The 9,716-nt window shown below is 33.4% G+C and overlaps 1 pseudogene; it reads right to left on the bottom strand.

Annotated features, from left to right (window-relative positions):
- Positions 1–721: 721 nt before the first annotated feature.
- LOC145297253 (U2 spliceosomal RNA) lies at positions 722–819 on the bottom strand (annotated as a pseudogene).
- Positions 820–9,716: the final 8,897 nt, after the last annotated feature.

Below are 9,716 nucleotides of genomic sequence, written 5' to 3' on the forward strand. Positions count from 1 at the left end.
ATTATGAGTATGAGAGACCAGAAAATACGGGAATGACAAGGAATTCTACTGTCACTCAGATTCCAATGAAGATTTCATCAATAATTAACTACTAGTAACAGCTGGTGTGTGAACGCCCATGAGGTAATAATAAAGAAATAGAAATAAGAGTACTGGATAATTGAGGAAACTTGCTGTCAAACAAATTCTAGGAAACCCATTGAAATATTCAACACTCTATTGCATATGAATAGTTAAAGAAAATGATTTATAAAAATAAAAGTATTTCGTAAAATATTTCGTTAGTTACGTTGAGTTGCGTATTTTCGTAGCGACTGTTTTCTTCTCTACCGGACGTAGTTTCTTTACTAGAGTATCAGCACAGAAGCATAGTTGGAAAAGTACATTTTGGAAGTTGATTTTGTTTATATGTAACTTGTGTTTGGTATGCTTGCGTCCTCTGTATGAACAGCATATCTCATAAACTGGTCACGTTTTTTTTTTTTTTTTTTTTTTTACATAGGCATCACCACTTATCAAGACTCAGAGGCCACTCGAGGATAAGGGTTAAAGAGTGTCAAGTAGTCAATATATTAATCGTTAGTAATGGAAATTCGGTAAATTTGTTCACTTAAGTGGAATGACTCATTTACGTTGGACTTGAAGACAACCGTATTGTACCTATTTACTATGCCTCCCCACGGGACAGAGTTAGACACCAGGGTCGTTTTTTAACGTGAAGAAAAGGTACAAAAATAAAAATTGTCTCAGTCGTGAAGGATTTCTCCTCCACCGAACAGATACTACACTTTGATCTTGACCAAAAGGCCAAGAGACAACCGTATTGTAGTCAGCTGAACGGAAGACAATTCCACAGGCGTTTTTTCTCCTGTTCGTCTTCTACGCTTGTCTGTTTTTGTTTTGTTTTTTTGTTTTTTATTTTTATTTTTTTTTGTTGTTGTTTTGTTTTTGTCAAGCGAGTTAGATTTCTATATACAACTCACGAATATCGTGCCTTAGCATCTCTTGGCCTGTATGAAATCGTCCTTGTTGACCGAAGCTATTTTTTCAACTGCAATCTTGCAGGTATATACCCCCGACGTCGTCGTAAAGTACCCCATAACAAGAATTCAAAATTCAGTTTTTTATTAATCCCCAACCAGGGAAGACATCTTCCAAGATTATCGTATCACATCGCCATTGATACATAAACAACCCTCTCCCAGGTGTGATAGTAGGTGTCTCTTGCAGCATTCGAGATGTCCGCTATTGATTGATTCTGCCTGGAATTCTTACAGTCTTCTATACAAAGCAAGTCCCTTTCCACATGTTCCCTTTTTACATAAAGTCGGGCAGTAGCATACTTTTGGTGTAGTGTAATGTGTATAGTCATGACTGGTCAAGATGCATTAGTTTTACTTTAGTTCAACCTATAAACGGTCCAAATTGTCTTACTAATGACATCCTCCATGTGTTTACCTTTTATTAATTTTCTACTATATAATTTAGTTTCAAAGAGTTTTCTTGTTCTTCTGGTGTATTCCTTTCCAATTTTTACTTTCATTTTTGTTGCGTTGATGGTGTCTGCTTCCAAAAACCCTAAATATTTTTATTTGTGATGTTCACCTCATCTCCGTTTGGTTAGGTAGTTCAATGCTTTCGGTTGCTTCCAGATTTCCCCTTCTCATGATCAGCAGTGCGCACATGTCCATACCGAATTCCAATGCGAATATTCTGACTGAAGAATTCTGGTTGCGTTTATTAGCGACTCTAGTTACTTCTTGATTTTTTTTTTTTTTTTTGCAAACAGTTTCAGATCACCCATATACATTAAGTGGTCCATTCTTTCATCTGTATTAGTAAATTTGTATCCGGCTTGGTATTTTCTTAATATATTGTTAAGAAGCATCATAGATATGATGACTCGGTTTTCTTCATGTTTCATATTCCTTTCAGTTTTCTGGAAAGTTCTGTATATTTGTCTCGTTTTCTGTTTGTCTGTCTGTCTATTATCATTATCATTATTATTATTGATGATGATGATGATGATGATGATGATGATGATGATGATCTTGTTGCTGTTGCTGCTGCTGCCGATGTTAGTGTTGTTAAAGACGTCTGTAATCTTGTAAAGAAGGAGATTCTGAAATAAGAGGAACATTGCTTTCGGTGCAGTTTGGAGTTTAAAAAAAAAAAAGAAATAAATAAAGAAAGAAAAAAGAAAGTATTTGACTAAAAGGAGGTGGAATAAGTGGCGAGTGTGGCCGCGAGGAAGAAATGACACGTGCCACAAGATAACGCGATAACTCGCGAGATTTAGAATAACACGTGCAAAAAAAAAAACAGAAAGAAAGACAGAAAGAAAGCAGAGAGAATCGGTTTTATAAGGAGTCTTGAAGAGGACGTTTAGCTTGATAAGTGGAGAGGACTCTGTGTGAAGCGCATGTGTGAACGAGAGGGGGTGTGACTTAATAAGAAAAGGTGGCAGGCAAAGGGGGATTTGAAAAGGAGGAGAGCGAGATGTGTTTTTCTTTTGTTAATGCGAAATAAGTAAGGAGATAATTGATTGGTCCCCAGGGGAATGATGGGTGTCATCTCAATAAAAGGACACCATTGTTTTCGCTTTTCTTTCTTCGTAACACTATATTTGACTTAACTACATTTAAAGGTTTTTATTTATTTATATATTCGAAATCACTATTTTAATCATATCTCATTATAAATTAATAAAAAAATTATATATATATATATATATATATATATATATATATATATATATATATATATATATATAATTTGAGGTTGCTATTTTTCAAAAGTAGGGTAACAAGTGAAATATAACGGGGTTAATACAAGAGTGCTCAAAAAGAGTACTAAACCTTTAGAATTCCGCTTTCGAAAATAAGGAGGTTGCCTGAAGAGGTCTCAAGTTAATAAATAGTAGAAGACCGAAACATGCTTATGACTGTGTAGCAACAAACTACTGCTTATGTAAAGACAAATTTTATATATATATATATATATATATATGTGTGTGTGTGTGTGTGTGTGTGTGTGTGTGTGTGTGTGTGTGTGTGTGTGTGTACTGTGTATGCAAAAAGACTTCAAAACAAGGTGTTGATGGCAACAAAAAGTGTATTTCATTTTACGTTACAATTGTTTCAACGTCCAGTTCGACAATTTTAACCATTATATCGTTTGAAAATTCTTCAGACTTTATGAATAAACACACTTTTGGCAATGTAGCATTTTTTGAAGAGAAAGAAAAAAGGGGGGAGGGGAAATCCCTAACGGGAAAAGCATGCGAGAAACATTTACCTTGGCTGTAGTTACGGAAAAGCCCATTTAAATATAAATACATCGCCTAATTTTCGTATCCTTATTTAAGAAAAGAGTCATAGGAAGTTTCTACAGAGAACCCTAAGCCATTTAAAATAATTTATATATCCCATTCGTTGGGTTCCTAAATTAGATCATGCTATTCCTTTATTTCCCAATAGCTGATTTTTTATGAAAAGATTTTTTTTAATTTTTGTTTCTATATTTATATTATGGCCGTAACAACCTTGCAAAAACGTTACGGTTAGTTTTAGTTTCGTATTAGTGACAAGTAATGTTTATAGATTAGCGTTATATTGGTACTTCGATTTAAGACCATTTTAGGTTTAAAGTTTAATTGAATATGAGAATAAATAAAAGGGGTGTATTAAATATATATAAAAATCCTTGTACAACGTTTCGGGTGAAGTGTTCTAATCTATTTATTATTATTTAATGTTATAACATTCATTGTTATCTACTTGAAAAATGTTTTTATATCGTTACTTAAGATGAAGGGAGATAACCCAATTTTGTTGTTAAGTACTGCTAGTTTATTCTGTTTCAAACTGGGTCGATTTTTGTTCCCTATAACAGTTAAAGGGAGGTAATTCAGGCCGTTTGACTGGGTTAAAAACAGCCTACAGAAAATTGACTCTGATTTATGAAAGTAGGATAGGTTATGAAAAGGAAGGGTTGTAAAGAGATAGCTTCGAATTTGGGGGTATAAAAACCAAAGCAAAATAGGATGAAAGTAAAAATAAAATAGATAACCCCCATAATTTATTATACCATACCTGTTCACACTGAAACATTTATCACAATATTCTGTGGATCTCTATAAAAATAAAACGTGTTAAACTTTGTGACATATTTCCATTCTATGGAGGTCAGGCGCGAACGAACATCCCATAATTTTATTATACCATATTTCTTCAAACTGAAACATAATTATCAAAGTATACTTACGTAGATAGATATGAAAAGTCTTTATTAAAGTTGTTCCTATTTTTATACTATGGAGGCCAGGCGCGAACGCAGACTCCACAATTTTATTATACCATCCCTTATTTAAGTTAAAACATACTTATCAAAGTATTCTTATGTACATCTATATCAAAAACACTTGTAAACGTTTTTTTTTTAATTTTTAAATTTTTTATTTCCATACTTTGTGGACCAGGCGCGAACGCAGACCCCACAATTTTAATGAACCACCGTTCTGCCAGATCAATCATACCCATTCCTGTGTCTCGATACATCTTCGATCATTATATGTAATCAGTTTCTTAAAATAGTCAAACATATAGGAGCCTATTCGTGACCCATGCACACACACATTCAGCTTTATATTATATTATATTATATATATATATATATATATATATATTATTATTTTTATCTTATAAAGGGAGTTAAACCTGGAGTCTAAAGAGCAGAGTTTATCTTAATGTATTAATAAATGTATTAATACTTAAAAAAACAGAGCCTACAGTACTGTAGATATAGAATAAGCTGTAGATATATATTGTAGATGCAAGTTGATTTTGTTTGTTTTTCCTTTTAAAACTGATTTATAATTCACAATTATTTATCTGTTTTTTACCATATATATTGGGTTTAGTCTTTTTTGTTTTTCAACAATGTTTTTTCAACAGTTTTTCAACAATAATTAATAATGGCACTACGTTCGATGTAATTCAACTGTTTTATAAAACTATGTACCCATAAAAATTTATATATATATATATATCATCGATAATAATAATGATATTTATTCTTTAACTCATTATGCAACACTTCGTCACAGAAAGAAATGTCCGCTTGACTGTGGAACTCTCTTCCGTTTCCCACGTGATTACAACTTGGATGTCAAGTCCAAACAAGTCTAAACAAGTCTAAACAAATTCCTGACAAATCGCCCCCTTAAGTAAGACACTCTATCAAATCTCCAATACTAATGATTACAACGATATTATCAAAGTGATTATTGTACACGCAATAACCCTTATCCCCAAGTGGCTTCCGGGCCTTGATAATGAAACCTCCATGTAAAAAAGAAAAAAAGCGCTGGATTATAAAAAAAGTAATTTTAACACAACATCTGTAGTTTTTTTTGTTTTTTTTTGTTTTGTTTTTTGCTAAATCGCAACATATATAATAATCAATGCGTTCTCAATAATTATTTGTAACTTATTTTCATATGGAAATATTTTTGAACAAAACAGACCTTCACTGGTGAACGTCTAAAAGTATGAGTTCCAACTTTCTAGTATAATGCCACCAAAACTTTTGCAAATATCTTTAGAGGATGGGAAGATAGATCCACAAGCGGCGGAATGTACGAAAGTGGCTTCAGGAATTCCATAGATGAAGATGAAGAAGGTGAAAGACGGCCGTGTAAGCTTGACAATGAATAATTGTCAGCGATTGTTGAATAAAACCCACGTCCAAATATCAAACGAATGCCCCAGATAGTTGCTATCAGCACTGCAACAGATTTACATTTTATTGGAAAAATGGAAACGACCGATAAATCGGGTTCTCATAAGTTCAATGACTCAGTGGGACGACAGAGTTATGAGAAGTTCGAGGTGCGTGTGTTGCGTGTTATTGAAACGATGAATGTGCGTGTGTGGTGGCTTTGTGAAAGAAGGGGGAATAGCAGATCATGTGATAGCATGTATATTTGTGCGCGAACTTTCTGACACTGTGAAAATGCTCTTGCGGATCCTCCAAGGTGGATGGTCTGATGAAAAGTAATGTCAAAATGGGAGAACCAGTCATGGCGACAGCATGGCTTGCTCAAATCATTCAACCACCTGTAAACATGTGCTGATCTCATTATAAATGTAATGACATCATTGAACACTTATTTTGGGGCACTCACTGGTGATTCTAATCCATTAAAAAATGCGAGAATGAAGACAGCAGAGAAGGAATTTATTTAATCTGGACCTCAGAATGTCATAGGTACCAATCTATGTTGAGAAATTCCCTTGTTTATCAGATAAGCAAAAATGTCTAACAAAGTTATAGTACGGTGTAAATGTGACCTCTCTTGTAATGCCAGCTCTGCTCGAGGCTGCGTTAGCCCGGTATGAGAGATTAAAAGAGTAACATCGACAAATATATATATATATATATATATATATATATATATACTATAATAATTATTAAATCTTGCAGACACTAGTGTTTCATCCTTTCGGGAATCATCAGTGCAGTGTGTCACGATTAACACCGGTCAATAGATTTGATCCCGGCAATAAAAGCCATGTCTGGTTTCATCATCAAGGACCAAATCTATTTAGCCACTGTTAACCGCGTGAAATACTGTTGAAATTTAAACACTTATCTTTAAATAATTTTTAACGTCTATCAGCGTGATCTAATCATTATAAGATGATATGTGCGTATGAGCTAAATTGACCGACTTTTTACTTTAACTGAAAGTGCTCAACGATAAGAAACGAGTTTCTTAAATGGGGCTGACATAATTATTTACTATAATAATTATTAAATACCCCTATATAAATATATGAATATATATATATATATGTATATATATATATATATATATATATATATATATATATATATATATATATATATATTATAGCCGAGCAAATTTAATTTACACCAAATAACTGAAATATCGTAAACAAACTCAATAAATGTAAGAATTAGTTTCGTTCGTATAAAAAATTAAACCTAAATACAGTAATTATAGATTTAACCATTATTAATATTATCTAAGAAAATAAATATAAACTATTTATGAATAATAAATTAAAATCGTATTATATAAAATATTTTAGTGTTAATTATAACACTATGACCACATTATATTAATACGCTGGTATGTCGTTAATGACTCTAAATTAAAATCAAAGATGGCGTAAATATCACAAAACACAATAGCATTTAGTCTTGCAATTTTTTCGAATTTATGTAATCATGCCCATATTCGTTTTATTTTAATGAGTTCCTATTCTTCTGATGAGTCAGAGCGGAAAAATGTAAAAATTGACATGATAATTACATGAATGATACTGCGCTACGAAATAGGTGCTGTCAAAATTGAATATTTTAATATGCTGAAAGAAATGAACGGTCAAATGGACAACATCTTGGAATTTGGAATTTGGAATATATATAACAGAAAAAAGGCACACATATATAAAAATGGAAGAGCTGAATGGAAGTTAATGTGTTATACATATAAACAGATTCCTTTGTTTATAATTGGGTGATTAATGTCTGTACAAGAAACTCTTACTTAAGCTCCAAGACAAGAACTGGGCAGGATAATCTCAGTAGTGGAGGAGCATAATAATTTCATTGATCATATTATTTGGTTAGTACTTTAACCACTGCGCCACGGGTCCTTGCGTGTCCGCAATGATCCGTAACGCAATGGTTAGAGTACTTGGAAAAAGTCAGTTGTAAAAGTAGCATTCTTCTGAAGGTTGAAGGTTCAATCCTCAGTGTGAGCGATCGCAAATAAAATTGCGAATTACTTAAGATTCTTAGCCAATCATGGCTGAGGGAACGAGAGCATGCTACCTCCGTAAATTAAATAAAAGATTTCGTTTGAAATCCCGTGCAGATTTTTTAGTTCGACAAAATAATTCCCAGGTTCGATAAGATACACCTGAAGAAGGTCGGACGTAAAATCGACCGAAACGTCGTGAAAATCACACTCAAGATGAGAACAATCGTCCGAAGAATCCTAGTAATACGAATAACGAATCCTCATCTAAAAAAAATTCATAAACGTCATTTCCGTTGAACTAGGAACGTTTGAACGGAACTGTGCCGACTTGCTGACGAGAGTCCCTAACGATTGCTCAATGCCGTGAAGAACGTGATTGAACCCATAGTCTACTCTTGCTACAGGAATTCTGAACCTAATACAACTGAACGACGTTAATCGACATAGTAGGCACCTTAAAATTGAGTCATTCCTATCGAAAGCGGCAGTAAAGATGGTTGCTTGGAATTTTTAGTAAAATCAAATAATAGACCCAGTATCATTGCGATAGAAAAATGCTCAGCGTGTATGAAATATAGAACCATCTACACTATGATATTACGCACTATAACGGTTGCAATATTTAGACATTGATTGGTTGTGGTCCAACGCGATTTTTAATGTGTCGGTTACTACAAATGCAAGATGCTGATCCGGCAATTAGAATCGTTTTTTTTTTTTTTGTTGTTGTTTTTTTAAGGTTCTCCAGCTGATATCATGGCTAGTTTTTAATTGAAATTGTTCTAGAAAAACATGATAGCACGAATAGGGCGCTAGAAAATACCATTTCAAAGTCCAAAACTAGGCAATAATAAGCGTTATGTTAACAGATTTCGACCCAGAGAATTCTTCATCCTCAAAGAAATTAATTAGAAAGTGTTTTGCTGTAAAGTTATCAAGAATCATTTTGGCGTTAAAGAAAAAGGAATTCTGTTTTAAGTTTGGGTTGCTATTAGGACATGTTTTATTCTTACAATCAGTGTAATACATTGTTCCGTTGTTCAAGCGTATTATATTGAAAAGCCAATCTGAACACCGAATGTTTAAGAGAAAATGAAGCGACCCTAGAAAAAAAAAACTGACGCTTTCAATGACCCAGAAGCTTGTTAAAGCAAGGTAATTCTTCAAAACGAAAGCCATCCATTTCAATTGAGCCAAGTTGGGATCAGAGCGCAGGTGGTGAAACGATAGAGGAGTGGTTTTGGATGCATTAAAAGTGACCAGCCATCTTTTTCCACACACACACACATACACACACAAAAACGCGTGATGAGTTATCTGAGAAATTTTGTGGCTCATCTGTTGAACACTAGAAAGCCAAACACGAATCAAACATGAAAAGGAATTTTTTTTTCTATTTGCTGACTATTATGTCGTCTATGATTATCTCATTGACTTTCATTATGAACTACCACGTACAATTTGTTCCGCATGAATCGGGATAAATGAATAAATACATAACCAAAAACGATGATATATTATTTGATAAAAATTTATTCACTTCAACCGTCCGGTTTGATTGGTCAATGATTTACTAGATTTTTGGCATTGCGTATTCATGAAAAAAGACTACGCCTTGTATTTGGTTGCTTCGTATCTCTCGATGAGTTTTGCTGACCATTTCAAAATACATCTCTCCTATATGTGATCTTTTTCGACCAATCAGAGCCTTAGATATCGCTTACCTTATATTTTTATTATTGTGTGTATGCTGATTTCGATGTCGAAACCGTGCGTTTATATATATTTCCATAAAGTATTAGCGTTTAAACCGAGAGCAATTAATCTGAGAGGATTCGAACCCAGCATAGCCAGTTTTATATTTTATATTTGAGATTATATCAATTAAGTTAAATTCGCACTCTACACAGTAAGACAGCAT

The sequence above is a fragment of the Euprymna scolopes genome, chromosome 17 (assembly GCF_053919585.1).
Source record: "Euprymna scolopes isolate OS-2025 chromosome 17, ASM5391958v1, whole genome shotgun sequence".
NCBI classification, from domain to species: Eukaryota; Metazoa; Mollusca; class Cephalopoda; order Sepiida; family Sepiolidae; genus Euprymna; species Euprymna scolopes.